The following is a 16,124-nucleotide window of genomic DNA, read 5'->3' on the forward strand; positions in this document are numbered from 1 at the left end:
TTGTTATGAGACGGCTGGATAATTTCAGTGGTGATTTTGTCAGAGGGGCAGTCTGTCCTTCTGGGAAGACTGAATGTTTCCAGGAAGAGCTAAGGCCAGCCCTAGAAAAAGAGGGGAGCATTTCCTCCTTGTGGTATATGTCACTGGCTGTATGAAAAACTTCAAACAGAATGCCCTGAGACTGCTCTTGGTTATCAATTCCAAAGCTTCAAACTCAGTTCTCCACGACAGCAGAGCTGCCCTTCAGTGCACAGCTGGCTCTGAAGGTTCCACTGGGGAAAGGCTCAACCAACAGAGACAGACAATTTCTCCAGTGATTAAGATTTGCATGGATATCCTCCTACAATAAAGCTTGCTCCACGTCCCACTTAAAAGTGCTTGGACCCAGCACAGCCTGTGTGCAGGAGTAACTGTGCATCCACACTACCTCAGTGCTGGGCTCCTGCAGAGCCTGAAGCTCTGCAGGACCCATGGTGATGGCTGCTACCTGATGAGCCTGACTAGCCTTCAGCCTAACCCTCAAGGACAGACTCCACTAGTCTAGGAGCTAAAGGCTGGGGGGCATTTTGCAAAGTCTGTATTTCCCTATTGATTCAGAAGGGATTTTTCCAGGCCCTCTCAACAAGCAGACCAAAAAAAGATTGATACTTCCAAGGACTACCTCTCACTTAGGTTCTCAGGATCAAATCAAGGAATCCTTCAGATCCCAACTCAGAAGCATTGCAAGGAAAGACCAATAACCCATCTCTGCTGACCACAAGAGCTGGGAGGCCAGGCTCTTGCAGGCTTCCCTGGGGTGCTCACGCAAAGCTTTGTTGGCTGCAAAGAGATGAGTCAAGCAGGAGAGCAAGGCAAGAGGGAGAGAAAGGATTTGCCTGCTTGCTTGCTTTTTCAGGCTTATCAGAATTCTTGCCACTATCAGGGAGAAGAAAGAAAAAAAAATAACCTCTCAGAAGTCACTCCTTGGTCTTTAAAACGAGCAAAGCAAGCTTTTGGAGACCAATTGGTGTGTGTCTGGGAACACCCAGCAACGTCTGGGGTGTGCCAAACTTCTTTTCTCTGCCACACAGACACCGTGTTCAAATCCTAACTCCATACCAAACTCTTGCAGAGATATTTTGTTAAACTATTTCTTTCTTCCTGCTTTCTTGACACCTAATATATTGCTTTCATAGTCACATAGAGACTCAAGGAGCAAATAACAGCAAAGATGTGCACACACACACACACCCCCGTGCCCAGTGGCAGCCAGATTTGCACAACTCCTGGCCCTTGGTGCCTGGAAAGAAGCACCACAACAAGGGGGCTCGTTTTAAAGCAGTGGGAGAGTTGGTCTGCTTGTGGACTCCTTAAGTCCCAGTGCTTTGTGCAGTCTCTTTTTTTTCTTGAAGCTTTTTCTTTTCCCCCCTTCAAGTTCTGAGGTTGGCTAAACCACCGTTTAGGTCAGCGTCTTTCTAAAATGCTCTTTGTTGACCAGAAGCTAAAACCAAAGTCCCTTGCTGGAAGATCTTTCCCTGGCGTTTCTAAACCCAGAGGTAAAAGGCAGACCTCCACAGTCCAGATTTTGATCAGCCAAGGACGACAGAGGAAGCTTTGATGCTTGTCTCCTTGCTTTGATCCCATCTCTTGCCCCATCCACGGGCACAGAATTAAGATAGCCTAGGTGGGACCCCAGCTGGGCTATGCCTCGGCCCTTAGAGACGCCGAGGACAGCGCAAGCCACCCTCCTTTCCCCGGTGCGCCCCGTCGGGAAGACAGCGAGCCGCCTACAGCGGGCCGGGGCTAGGGCTGGAACTGGAACTGGGGAGGGGTTGACGTTCACACTCTCCAGCTTCCATCAGGCTGCAGGCGCTTGCCAGACGCTGCCTGCCAGCGGGGAGCCCGGGCGTCAGCCCCCGGGGAGCGGGAAAGTGGCGCTGCTGCGGCTGCCCCTCTGTCCGCGGCTCCACGGCGGGGCCCGACGGCGGGAGCTGCTGCGGATCAAAGGCAGCCCGGGACGCCCAGCAAAGGCAGAGAGATGGCAACTCCCAGACACATCACTGTTTGGGAAACAATAGGAAAACCTTTGCCAAGCTAGAGCGATTGTTTTTGTTCGATTTTGATGTTTCGGTTGTTTTGTTGTTTTTTTTTAATATGAGGTAGCTGGGAAGAAGAAAATCAATGCGGAGGAGACGGAAAGGGGGAGAGCGAAGCCCTGTTTCCCTCCGGGGATGGCTAATTCTGCTGGCTTTGCGGCCCGGGGCTTCTTCTCCAGTCCTCTCCGTCAGGCGAGGCACAGACCCCGTGGTCGTGGGGTCGGGAGGGGGGTGAGAGTCTCGGGCGGGGAACAGACGTTGTGCCCCGGCTTGGAGCTGTGAGTCCACGGGGTAACGACATGACGGATCCGTCAGTCCCCTTACAGGCCGAGGCGATGCTCTGTCTGCCCGCAGAGCGCAGCCTCCAGTCCCGGAGGAGCGCCAGCGAGCTGGGATGTTTGCAAGAGACGCACCGAAAATGCTGTCGAGGGGCACTGGAAACGAGCCCCCGGGGCGGCCTGGGGCCAGGGCATCTCCCCCGCTTCTGCCCCGCAGCCGCCTCCCCGCCGGGACTCGGGCAAGCCCTGGGGCTGGCGGCTGTGCCCCCGGGGCTGCTGCTGCCTCTGCCTCCCTCGGTCTGTCGCTGCTGGTTCCAGAAAAAGCTGTCCAAGTCCTGTTCTCTGGAACGGCTCCTGAGCTGCGGGTTCCGCGTCCAAAAATGTTGAGCAATGCCGCGGACAGCCAAAAAGCCATTTCCTTCTTGCTCCTAGGACTTCTCCAGGGGACACCAGCCTGGTAGGGGCTGGCAAGTTTGCATCCTTCTGCGCTTGACAAAATCCAAAGGGTGGCCGTGAAGACTTCGCGCTCCCCCGGGGCAGGAGGAGGTGGGCTCCAGCGGTCCGGCGGGACGTGCGGCAGGGCTGTCGTTCCCGTTGCGAGAAGGGCTGTAAGCTGGAAAGGCTCCAGGTACTAGTCCTGCCTAAATTCAGCATCTTCCATTCGGCTGAGACGTGTAAAAGACGGGGCGCTTAGGGATGGAGATCGGGTTGCCCTGGGGGGGTCTTGTGAGTGCACCCGCCCGCAAGCTCGGAGCATTTTAGGCTATTCGGTCAGGGGGAGCGAGGTAGGAAGGGGGATCTGAAGAGGGGAAGGTGGTGAAAAACAAAGGATGGGGGAAGGGACGGGAGAGCAGCGGGGGTGAAGGAGGCAAGGGATGTGAGAAGAGGGGGAGCCGATAACTTTGTCGGTGCGCGTCCCCCCCGGGCGGGCACCGTCGCTGCCCGCAGAGCCCCGGCGGGTCGCTCCCGCCCCCGCGGCAGGAATGCGGCGCGGTGGCCCCGCCGGCCCAATGTGTTTGTCATTAGTGCTGCCCGCGCTGCTCGCCGCCGCGCCCCGACGGCCCGCGGTGCGCCGGCTCACGGCTCCCCGCTCCCTTTCGCGGGGACTGCCAGCTCCAGCCGGCCCCGTCGGCCGCGTCCCGAGGGAAAGAGCCCCGCCGCCCAGATCAGAGCATCGCGAAAGAAAAACAAAAATAAAAGAAAAACAAAAATCCCAAATCAACAACAAATCAAAGGGGGAAAAAAAAAAAAGAGAGAGAGAGAGAGAGAGAGAAAGAGAAAAAAGAAGATGGAGAAAAGTGGGGGAAAAATAAAAATATGGGGAAAGTGCCTCCTACCTCTTACCTTCCCCTTTATAATCCGCAGCCCCAGTCCTGCAGATTGTAAAATATCCAAAATATGTCCACGTCTTTTGTGACTTTCCCCACTCAGCCGCGCTCTTTCCCTCCCGCTCGTCCTCCCTCCCGATCCGACTGTAATGGTCTCACAAACCGCGTCCCGTAATTGATTCAATGTTATAGTCCATCCTTCCAAAACTAATCATTTGCTTTAAGTAAATAGCTGTCAGGAAATGAAGCCCCCCTCCGGCCCCTTCAAAATAAGAGCAGCACTGGCTCGCCCGGCGCCCCCAGCCCCGCGGCCGGAGGCGGGCGCGCCGGCGGGAGGCTCTTACGCAGGCAGGGGGGCCAGTCTCTGCCTCCAGATTTCACCAGCCTTGCAGGGGAGGGGGGAGGCTAGCCATATGGCAGGGGCGAGGGGGAGGAAAGGGGGAAGAGGGGAGTTTTGCACTGCAGGGGGAGAAAATTCTAAAAAAAAAAAAAAAAAAAGAAGAAGCAAACAACCCCCCAAAAAAAAACTTTCATGAAAACTCCGAATGCTCCCAATTTCATGAATGAGCCTCCCTCCTCACACCGTCCGAGGCGGTGGGTCGGGTGCTGGGCTCGGTGTCCACGATCACAGCCTGAGTTTATGGATGGGGAGTTTGATCTGGAAACGAATTTGCGGCTTCCTCGTGTCCTTTGTACACCACTGAGCTTGGGCTTGGGCTAGAGAGCTGCATGGACGGCCGTGAGGCAGACAGGAGCAGGAGGCACTGAGGGAGAGGGGGAAAGACGAATCACTAACAGTTATGAATGAAAGACACAACGAAAGGTAACTTTCGCCAGCAGCCAGAACCCCCAGACCCCGCTGCTCCGACGGGACCGGGAAAGCTCTTCTCTTTCTCTCTGCCTTCGCTTTGCCCAGGGCAAACAAACCCCGGGACCAGCCACCCCGGGGGGCACAGCGAGAACCGGAGGTGCCCGCGGAGGCGAAGGCAGCGCACGTCCGAGTCCGTTCTATTTGAACACGCTTCAGACCCCCGCTTTGATCCCCGCCGGGGAGTCAGCACCGAGTTTCTCTGCTTTGTTGGCCCCCGCTATCAGCCGGCGATAAGGGGTGGCCGCGGGAGCTGCCGAGGAGCTGCCCTCGCAGCCTTTTCTGCTGCGGAGAGAGGCGAGAGGAGCTGGCGGGGCGATGCGGCGGCCGCGGGAGAGGGGGCACTGCAACCCCAGGAAAGGAGCGGTGCGGGAGGACCCTGCCCGCTGCCAGTCTGCCAGCCCCCTGACCACCTCTCGAAGAGGTCGCTAGCCCCAGAGCTGCGCCCAAAGGGTTCTTCCCCTTCCTCCTATCCCCAGTCCGGCCTTTCTACCCTGCACCTCTTTTTTTCCCTTTCGGTATGAAACAAAAGTTTATTCTCAGAGTCAAGCGCCAGGATTGGGCGGTTTTTTGTCTCTTTCCTAAGCGAAGCAAAATTAAGCCTCTGAAGCGAAGATGCCCCGAAGGAAGCGGCGGCAGAAACGAGAGCGAACCCCCGCGAAAAGCGGACGCCCAGGCTGAGGTGCCCCTGGCTGGGCTCACAGGGTCCCCGGCGGTGCTCCCGGCCCCTTGCGCGCCCTCCTCTAGAGCATCCTCGGCTCGGCTGAGTGCACAACCTCGCTATTGCTTCCACATGTTCCTCCAGGAAATCATCGGAGTCAGATCTGTGAGCAGCCCCTGGTCGGAATGCTAACAGGATACCGTAATGCTTGTGAATAAACAACAGGCTCCCAGTGAGTCCAAAGCACGGCAAAACAACCCCCACGACAGCCCAGGAGATTGAAAAAAGAACCAAAACCCACCACGCCCTCGAACTCTCTACCTGGGAGGGCAGTGAGCGCGCCCAGCAGCCTGAACCCCCTTAACTAGTATAGCGGGAAAGTCCTATCGCGACTTGGGTATAGGAGCTGAGGGCTCTCGGAGGTTTAAGACCACGAAGATGTGCGGCAGCTACGGCTTGTGAGCTCCGAAGTGATCCCGCCGGGTTCGGGCCGTGATTTACCGGCGTGAACCTAATCTGGTTTAAGGCGGTGGAGGTAACGGCCGGAGCGGCACCGTCGGGACGGCACGTACCGCCAGAGAGACTCTTGCAAAAAACAAGAGAGGAGCAAAAGGGAAAGGGAGGAGGCGCCTTCTGTTTGCAATTACCTGCCTCATTTGAATAATGCCTTTGTCACGATCATTATCGAGCGGTCGTTAACGGCTTCCACGTGGGATCTCACAAGACCCAGCGAAAAATAAAAGCTGCAAATTGGGGAGGGGCGGCTAGTGAAGCCTGGCTAGGCTCGCCCTGCGAGGGGGGACCCCAACGGCCTCTGCGATGGCCGGGATGGCGATGTCCCGTCGGTCACGGACCCCCCCGCCAGCAGTGCGGTGACACTTTCCCCGACGTGATTCCCCCTTCCCTGCGCTTAGGGCCAGCCCCAAGCCGGCCAGCCCCAAGCCTGCCGCCCCAGGCTCTACCCGCACGGCCAGGGCCGGGCAGCCCCTCGGCTGATCCCCCTCCCAATTGTCGGCGGTGCATATGGATTGGTCCCGCGCAGAGGAGATAGCAGTTAAAGTAAACCCTCCAGGAGGGCTGCCGAGCTCTACCCCCCTCCCAGTGCGGAGCTCGGGGGTCCCGTCCAGGGAGGCGCTAGGGACTTGGGGTTAGCGAAAGGACAGGCTGGGGGTTGAGGGGACTTTTACCACTGTGGCCCCCTTCTCCTCCCGCCTTCCTCTCCTCCGAAGAGCTGGAGCACAAGGCATCCCGCTAGCGTGTTTATGCGGCAACAGATGGAGGCTGCGCATCTCAGACAAAACTGTGGTGCCTGGGCTAGAGCAGCTCTTGCTTACTTTTGCTCCCAACCTGCCCCACCCCGAGGAACGGGGAGTCCCTCCTCGGGCCCGCAGTGCTGCCTGCGTCCCGGCAGCGGGCACCGACAAAGCAGCAGCTCACTCCTCTCTGGGACGCTTCTAGGGAGGCTGTGAGCCGCCCCGCTCAGCATCCTTCTCCCCTGGAGGAGTCCCGGTTTGCTGCAAGGAATGAGCCCTTTCCTGAGGCTCTCTCCCAAGGGTGACCCGGGCAGAGTTCAGCTGGCTGAGGCAGCCTAATAGGTGGCTCGTGGGGCTCCGATCGGCCTCCCGCAGGGCATGGGCCGGCGAGAAGGGGGTGCCCTAGCTTGGGCCCCGCGGGAAGCCTCGCCGTGAGGCCGCAGCCTTTTGTCTCGGTGGGAAGGCAGGGCTGGGTTTGATTATCGCTACCCACGTTGCAGCGATGCTCGGTGCGAGGCTCAGCTGCAGCCTGCTCTCCGTTTTGGGGTGTTTTGTTTTGCTTTTGGAGCAGGAACCCCCGCGTGGTGAAGAGCAGCTTGGAGCAGAGACCCATCAGATCACTGAGAGGGGGAGAAAGCAGAGCGGCCTCTCATCGCTTGTCGCTGTAAATCTGTGCTCGGATCTATCACGGCAGGAAGAGGAAATATCTCTGAGGACTTCCTTAAACAGAGGACCATGGAGCCCCCGGGTCCCCGAGGAGATGTGTGCTCCCCGCGGAGTAGCCCTGTGTGCATTTACAGCCCTACCAGGTGGCTTTTTGTTTTGTTTTCCCCCTGTCATCCTTTCCACGCCACCAGATTCCCTTATTCTATTTGCTCAACCGAGTTTGGCTCCGAGTAGCAGGGATCCCGCGTCAACGGGAGAACAGGGAGCCAGACAAAAGAAATTAACTTTGCACAGCCTGCCCTCCCTAACCTTTATTTTTGATTCCACACATAGCTGCTTAAGGTAGTCCCCCGTGCCCGTCAGTTTCCCGCTGGGGCCACTGCTGACACAAGGCTGAGCTGTTTTGCTTTCATTGTTGCATTTGGCTCTTGACGTTAAAAGATGCCAAAACAGCCCTGAAAGCCTTATTCTCTGAAAAGCAGGCGTTGTTTTTCCTTCTGCTCCGCCCTGACTTCTCGACTGGGGCAGGATAGAGAGGCTGCTCTGGCGCAGAAGCAGCCCGAACTCGGCTCAAGGGTGAGGCGAGGCAGCACAGGAGCAAGGGGACAGTTGTTCCTCTGCCTAACCCTTCACTGGAGCCTCGCTGCGCGCTTCTGTCTTTCCTTCCTCCCCCTCCTCTAACCCCCAGGGCGGGGATTCCCCCGGGGCTCCGACACCGCCCCGACGGGGAGGGAGGCTGCGAGCGCCTCCGGCGGTGCCTCTCGTCCCGTCGGGGATGCCCGGGCAGTGCCGCCGCCGCCCGCGACACTAGAGGGCACCGGAGCCCGCGGAGCAGCGCGCCCGGCCGTGCTGTGGCACCGCCAGCCTTTGGAGTCTCTGGTGTTAATTAAGGGATCGGCCCGGTTTGGAAAGGGTGCTGAAGCGAGGCCCTCCTCCCATCCTCGAGGGTCTGAAGCCTTCACCCCTGCAAATCCAGCCGGGCCCAGCAGCCTAGGGGGATGTGGCATGCTTCAAGTAAAACAGAGAAAGCAATACCTCCCATGCCACGGAGGAGAAGCCTTCCTTCTGAAATCCAAGGGGCTCCTCTGCTGATTTAGCCCAGTTCTGATTTCTGTTCAGAACTCCCCAGACCCTTATCTTTGCCTTTGTTCTTCCAAGCTGCAGCAGTTAATGGGTTACAGCAGGACACAAACGCAGCCAGACCGGGCTGTTCTGATGCTCCCTCACTACTACTAGTACCAGCTTTGTCCCCTGGGGCTGCTGTGTTCAGGGACCCCCATCCTGAATTCTGCTCAGGGAACCTGGCTGTTGCAGAGGTCACCCTGGACATAGTGGTCACAGTCACCCTTGACAAGGATGAATCCAGGACAGCCCTGGTCTACGTCACTGTCAGTCCCTGCACATGCCTGGGTTTCCCATGTCCTCCACACTTCCCTGCCACAGGCATGGAAGAGCCAAGCTAGGCTGAAGATCACAAAGTGTCAAGCTCAGGAAAGACTTAAGAGGTCTTTTCTCTGGCTACCCTGGATTGCTCCCGACTTAGCAGGTCATTTCAATACTTCATCCCACAAGAGGTTTTCTTCTGATGCTTGGTGATTAGCAGCCACATCCCTTCAGGATGATTTGGTGTAGTATACCTGGAGTTAAAGCTATGGAGCTATGGATCCCTCTCCATCCTGAGTGTTTTGTGCTCCAAAGTGCCATCACAAAGAAAATATTATCCCCCCTGTTTCTGTGACATGGAGAGATTCTGAGCTTGGATCTTCCCCCACCCCAAGGATAAAGAGAAGGGAGGGCCACCAATGCCTCCTAAGAGCTTGCAGAATTGGTGTTGATGTGGAGACAATGGAGGTTAGGAGTTTTACTCAAGACTTTCCCAAACCCACCGTTAGGAATTGCAAGAATCAACATCCAAGCTGACACATTCAGGAACACTCCAGGCATTCCTCTTAGTCATTGAATGCAGGCATTTGTCTGTCTTGCCTTTACCAGGGTTGGGCTGGAGGTGCATTGGCAGGGCTGTGAACCACATTGTCTCTCTTCTTGTAGAGGTACTCAAGCACAGGGCTGAGCTTAGTTCCATAACCCTAATCTGCCATGGAAGCAAACAAGCAGGAGCCAGTTGCACCTAGAGCTATTCCAAGGGTGCCAGTGACTGAAGTGCAGCTGGGAGACAATTGGGGCTGACAAACTGAAAAGCCAGGGGAAACCTCTCCCTCTTCTCTGTCACTCCTACAAAAGACTATTTGGCTTTTTTTTTCTTTTGCCTGAAACTGTCCCCAAGTTCCAGTCTGTGCCTCATCTAATGCTGCGGGGAGCAGCTTTCTGCTTTCAGTTACATGTTTGTTTGCCTGTGGTTAACAGTCCTTTGGAGTACTCGGTTGGAGGCACTTGAATCGATTAAGGTGTTCACAGAGGGGGAAAAAAGAGAAAGTGAGATGAGAGAAGAATGCAGCTTTAGGTCCCTCCTCCACAGCTGTGGATGTGAAGATACAGCCCAGGCTTGGATCAGACAAGGAAGCTCTGGCATGGCTGAAGGACAGGGGAAGCTGGCAGCACTTAGGCAGGTTTAGACTGTGGGACTGCACATTGACTTCGATATTCTGGGGTTTAACCCAAACTGTCTTCTGAGAAAGAGTCTAATCTGCAAACTGGGCCAGATTCTGCTGTGTGCAAATCTGGTGTAACTCTTCACTTCAAGGGAAATATTCCAGATCGAATCTGGTATAATTAGGATTAAAAAATTGGCTCTGGAAGTCTTTTCCTTGGCAATAAAGTCAGAGGAGTGCTGTGAAGAAAAATAATTCAAACCAGAACATGCCTTCAGTGCTCTTTTCAATAACATGTGCTATAGGCACTTTGAAGGCATTTGCTCTCCATGGCAGCAGGGGTTTAAAACTTTCACTTTGCTTCCCCTAACAAAGTTAACCCTTGATGACCCAGCTGTGCTTAAAACACCTTCTTTAAGGAATCCTCTCCTTTTGCAGTGCATTGTCCAAAGAAACAAACAAACAAGGAGGAAATGACCCCAAGTTGCTACCAGCCTTCACCTTCCCAACTCAGCTCCTGCTTCCCCCCAGTAAAGAGGCCCAGCCAGCACCCAGAGAGGATATTGGGGTAGTCATCAACTGTCTTCCTACCTAACTGGGGGGCCACCAGGCCCCCCAGCCTTTGTTGTCACCACCACCATCACCTAGTGTGCACCAGGGACACTCACCAGGGATGAGAGGAGGATCCTCCAACCCAGATGGGCTCAGCTTAGGGCTTCTGCCTTTCCTGGGGGAGATTAAAAAGGGGAGTGGGCGGGGAGGGCAATATGACCCACACCTGGGGTAGGAGGAGACTCCAACAGAGCCCAGAGGCTCTGGGATTTGAGGGGAAAATTGGGGTGGGTAGGGTGGAAAAGGGGAAGATGTGGTGGGAAAGGGGAGGTGGTGGTGAAAGGAGGGGATCTAAAAATAACTTTATTTTCCATCAATCTTTCATAATGCACAACTGCAGTTTGTGGTTTGCTTGGCCTCCATGCAAAAGGAGCAAACTCATCCATACTTGATAAAATAAAGTGCAGTGGTGGCTCTTACATTGAAATCTTTCCATAATGATCATCTTGCTTGGTGGGAAAATCTGTGCTTTTCAGATCAAAATAACAAGTTTTAATAATAATAATAGTGATAAAGTTCTCCAAGATTGAATTTCTCCTTGGGGAGCCTAGAGAAGCAGGGATGCTCCCCTTGTTGCATGGTTACAACATGAATAAAGACTCTGCTACAGGGGACAGGTAGCAGCTCTCATTCTGATCCATAAGGCTGCAAGAACAGTGCAAGGCCATGGCTGCAATTCCCTTTGGAGGTCTGCCTAAGCATTCTCCTCCATGGATTAATCAAGTCCATGCTTAGCACTCCTCATGTCCTTCTTTCCTGCAGCATCATTCTTCATAATCATAGAATCACGCCTGGAGAAGTGGAGACTCAGGGGGGACCTTATCACACTCTACAGTGACCTAAAAGGAGGCTGTAGCCAGGTGGGGGTTGGTCTCTTCTCCCACGCAAGCAGCACCAGAACAAGAGGACACAGTCCCAAGCTGTGCCAGGGGAGGTTTAGGCTGGATGTGAGGAAGAGGGCTGGAGCACCTCTCCTATGAGGACAGACTGAAGGTGTTTGGGCTGTTCAGTCTGGAGAAGAGAAGGCTCTGAGGTGACCTAATTGTGGCCTTCCAGTATCTGAAGGGGGCTGCAAGAAGACTGGGGAGGGATTTCTCAGGATCTCAGGTAGTGATAGGACTAGGGGGAATGGAATGAAGCTGGAGGTGGGGAGATTCAGCCTGGATGTGAGGAGGAAGTTCTTCCCCATGAGAGTGGTGAAGCCCTGGAATGGTTTGTCCAGGGAGGTGGTTGAGACCCCATCCCTGGAGGTGTTTAAACCCAGGCTGGATGAGGCTCTGGCCAGCCTGCTCTAGTGTGGGGTGTCCCTGCCCACGGCAGGGGGGTTGGAACTAGATGATCCTTGTGGTCCCTTCCAACCCTGACTGATACTATGACAAGAAATTCTTCCCAGCAAGAGAGATTGGCCATTGGAATGCGCTGCCCAGGGAGGTGGTGGAGTCACCATCACTGGAGGTGTTTAAGAGGAGACTGGATGTGCCATGGTTTAGTTGATTAGATGGTGTTAGGTGATAGGTTGGACTTGATGATCTTGAAGGTCTTTTCCAACCTGGTTAATTGTGTGATTCTGTGAAACAAACAAACAAACAAAACTCCATGAGAATGATGTGATTGTTGCTGTGGCAGTAGGGAGCTTCTCCTTGCTGGGGAAGTCAGGAATTTCCTTGTTCTAGCCACAAGGTGGGCATGGCAAGGAATCCAGATTTATACCATAAGTGCCAGTGGTCTTTCTCCTGGTGCAAGCCCTGCTCTCTGACTGCTAAACTCAATGCAGAGACCAGGAGCAACTTCCAAAAAGCAGTTGCTTAGTATCCCTGGGAACCAAACTCTGAGAGGAGTTTCTAAAGCAAGGCAGGAAAGCTGAAGACCTATAAACTACTGGGCAATTTCCTAGCTCCCATGAATCAGGCAAGATGTCCTCTAAGAGTTTGTGTGTCCAATATCACTTCATTTGCTAGGCACATGTCCCTCCTAGCAACTATTTCACCATAACTTGATTGCAAGTGGGGAGCTGGTGTTGGTTATTGATTCATTCATTCATTCATTTCATGCCTGGCACACAGCCCCAACAAAATCCCAAGGATATTTGTCATCCTCTTGAGTGGCCCCAGGCAGGCTTTCACCACAGGTTAATCTGACTTTTTTCTTTAGGGTGTGTAGGAAAGAGGCAGGGAAATAAACTCTTTGATTCCTTGTGGAGTGTGAAGTAATAGGGACTTGGAAAATGTATTTTGCTCTTTTTAAAGTGGGGTTGGGACAGAGAAGGAATAACGTTTGTTGTTTCAAAAGTACAGGAATCAATACCAAGCCCTCAGTGCCTTCTTTTTTTGCTAGAGGACTCTGTGCTGAATCAGTGAACACAGACATCAATAGTGAAGTGTTTGTTGAACAGGTTTGTAGAATTAGGGAGCAATGAGACACACTTTGTGCCCCAATCTCATGCTTTGAAGAGCTTATCCACCATCCTTCCTCTGCCCTGAGTGTGTGCCTCGGAGGGAGGCAGGAAGCAAATGTGGGAGGGCCCAGCCTGCAGCTCCAAAAGGACCTGTCCTGCAGGAGCTGGGCAAAGGAGGCCCATCCTGATTTCACAGAATCATAGAATAATTGTTAGGGTTGGAAGGGACCTCAAGGATCAGCCAGTTCCAACCCCCCTGCCATGGGCAGGGACACCTCACACTACAGCAGGTTGCTCACAGCCACATCCAGCCTGGCCTGAAAAACCTCCAGGCATGAGGCTTCCACCACCTCCCTGGGCAACCTGTGCCAGTCTCTCACCACCCTAATGGGGAACAACTTCTTCCCGACATCCAATCTCAATCTACCCATTTCTAGTTTTTTTCCATTCCCCCCAGTCCTATCTCTACCTTTGGAGGTTACTTTCAGAGAAAGGGAACTGTGAGAGAATCCCTCACCTTCCCTGCCCCTGTTCCCACCCACGGTTTGCTTCCTTTGCCTCACATTAACAGGCTAAGCCTGAGGAAATAGCACTGAGGATACGCAGTTTGCCCAAATCAGAGCAGTCCTCTTCGCAGGATCTCTCTGTACATCAGTCAAGGACACTGCAAAGAAGGAAGAGAGTAAGGGCAGGCCACTTCATTCCTATTTCCTATTTTCCTAGTCTGAGGGAACAGAAACGTGCTCTTCTCGCTGTCAAGAGGATACAGAATTTGCTTGCCCTCTCTCTTTGTAACAGGAGAAAACATCTTTAGAGCCAAAGTAAACTCAAATAAATTCTTCCAATTCCTATCAGTTAGTTTTCTCCCAACCTGCTTTATACTATTCTAAGAAAAATGTGGTGGTTTGGTGTTTTTTTAAGTCCATGCCTCTACAAAACTTTCTTGGGGACCCCTTGTTAATAACGCTGGAAGCAGAGCCTCTGGTGGTCTGAATGAATCTATGAGGCCTGCTCCAATTAGCCTTTTCCAAAACATAGTAGGATTTAGTCAGCTTGACAAGATGAAGGGTTTGAGGAAATGCTCTGCTCCAGAAACATCAGCAGCTGTACGGCTGGGGGCTGGTCCAAACAGCACTCAGCAGCATAGCTGCAGCCTCTGCTGTTAACAGGGAAGTCAGAGGCTGCTTAAGAGAGGTTAAAATATATAGGTAGTTAGACAGCTTGAGTGGACAGAAGCCATTGAAATTATCTGAAAAGTTGAGGGCTTTTGTGCTCTGGGAGACAAATGGTCCCTTAGCCCACTCAGCACCTGCCAGTGCCTCTCCAGTGCCCTTTGCCCTGTGGAACTGCTTGTTCTGACAGCTTCTGAAGCTCGCTCAGCTCCAAATTCTTTCTCCGTATGTTGGCTCTTTTCGTTGCTGCCTATACCAATATTGACTTAGGAAAGGAGGAGAGTTAAAAATAGATCACTCCAGTACTGTCTGCAGACCTTCTGCCCAGCTTTGCTTCAGGCCTGTGAATCACAAACCTTGGTTTGAACTGTCATTAGCATCTGAATGGGGATAAGAGGGACAAGAGGAGCTAGGGTTAGGGACAAGAGGAGCTAGGGTAGGGACAAGGGGAGCTAGGGCAGGGAGTCACCTTGTGTAAGTATCACTCCTCAATTATTTGGAAGTGAAGCGGGATCACAGCAGAGGATGTTTGCCTCCCATTTCAGCAGCAAGGATCATTTGGAATTAAGGATGTAACTAATTTGCTTTCAAAAACCCCTGCTGGATCTCTCCAAGAGTGAATCCTGCTCATGGGTGCCAAGGGGCACAGTCTAGCACCAGACTCTGCAGAGTTAGATAATATTTGGATGTGATGATCTTAAAGGTCTTTTCCCACTGAAACAATTCTATGATTCTATGGTTTCCTCCCTTCTCCTTGCTGCCATCCTTGTCTCTGCACTGCTTTGCCTGCCCCAGCCCAGAAGAAGCAAGTGTGAAGTGCCAGGTCACTGGGGCATGCAGCATGAAGGGGCATGTGTATGGCATGGAGGGGGGTGGTCTTGCTGAAGTGGGTGGCAGTTTTATGAAGGTCAGTAAAAACCTGCACTCCACCAAACCAGAGTGGGTTTCTCAGCTGGAATCACTTGAACCTGTGGTCCTGCACACCCTCACTCCCTTCCTCCAGGAATGCATCTCTGCCATGGTTAGTAAAAGTGCCCCAGAATCTCTCTGCCATCACGAGAAAAGAGCCAGACTCAGGAGAGGCATTCAAACTGGGAGTCAAACCAACTGCTGGCTTCCCACCCAGAAGCAAAAATAAAACCAGTGGTGGCTGTAAGCACAGGCACTGCAGGGTCTCTCCTCCCAGCTCCATGGCTTTGCCAGCTCTGCAACTCCTGTTGCATTTCCAGCAGCTGCAGCAGAAAGAAAACATCACAAAAGTCAAACTCAAAGTAGGCTGATGGTGAGATACCCTTCAGCAAGAAAGGGTCTCAGATCTCTACAGAGGCTAAAACATCACTCTTTTGACCCTGTTTGAATTCTCAGAGCAGATGATGACTCCAAAAGATCCCAGCACTGTGGCTTCACTTCAGTAAGGAGTCAGTGCTGAGAAACCTGATGCCATCCTGATGTCAGAGCTTGAATGTGACACATTGATAGGGCAACATAATGACTAAACCATGTGGCCTTGGGTCTCTACCATTTGCTGGGGAGGCCTGAGCACCCCATGAGTCTGCAGATGTGTCCAGGGGAGGGTTTGAGCAGGTAAATCAAATGGATCAGCTTGTGGTTAGTGCTAGTTATAGAGGGATAAAGGAGTGCTCATCCTCTAGATGCAGTGACTTTGCTGCTGTTAATGAGGGGCCATGAAAATGATCAGGGGGTTGGAGCATCTCTGCTACAAGGACAGGCTGAGGGAGCTGGGGGTGTTCAGCCTGGAGAAGAGAAGGCTCCAGGGAGACCTAATAGCAACCTTCCAGTACCTGAAGGGGGCTACAAGAAGAAAGGGGCTGTTTGCAAAGGCGTGCAGGGACAGAACCAAGGGCAATGGCTTCAAACTAGAGCAGAACAGATTGAGATTGGATGTTAGGAACAAGTTCAGCACCAGAAGGGTGGTTGAACACTGGAACAGGTTGCTCAGGGAGATGGTTCTGGCCCCATCCCTGGACATATTCAAGGTGAGGCTGGACAAGGCTCTGGGCAACCTGATCTAGTTGGGGATGTCCCTGCTGAGTGCAGAGGGGTTGAACTGGATGAGCTTTGGAGGTCCCTTCCAACCCAGACCATTCTGTGATTCTATATTGTCTAACCTCCCCAGATCTCTCTGAATTCAAGTATCACTACCTAGGGGTTTTAGTTCATGACATTCCAAATAACAGATGTAATGTATTCACCCAGACAGTCTGCATTAAATGCAGTCCTGCTCAGGTGAACAGTCCTGGCTGTAC

General features: G+C 53.3%; 1 protein-coding gene across 1 annotated transcript in view; it reads right to left on the reverse strand.

Annotated features, from left to right (window-relative positions):
• The window catches only part of PDGFRA (platelet derived growth factor receptor alpha), a 40,985-nt gene extending 36,988 nt beyond the window's left edge, over positions 1 to 3,997 (reverse strand). Inside the window, exon 1 of the mRNA XM_054163415.1 lies at positions 3,698 to 3,997. The gene's annotated coding sequence lies outside the window, so the exon portion shown is untranslated. The remainder of the gene's footprint in view (positions 1 to 3,697) is intronic.
• Positions 3,998 to 16,124: the final 12,127 nt, after the last annotated feature.

Source organism: Dryobates pubescens, chromosome 1, assembly GCF_014839835.1.
Source record: "Dryobates pubescens isolate bDryPub1 chromosome 1, bDryPub1.pri, whole genome shotgun sequence".
Lineage (NCBI taxonomy): Eukaryota > Metazoa > Chordata > Aves > Piciformes > Picidae > Dryobates > Dryobates pubescens.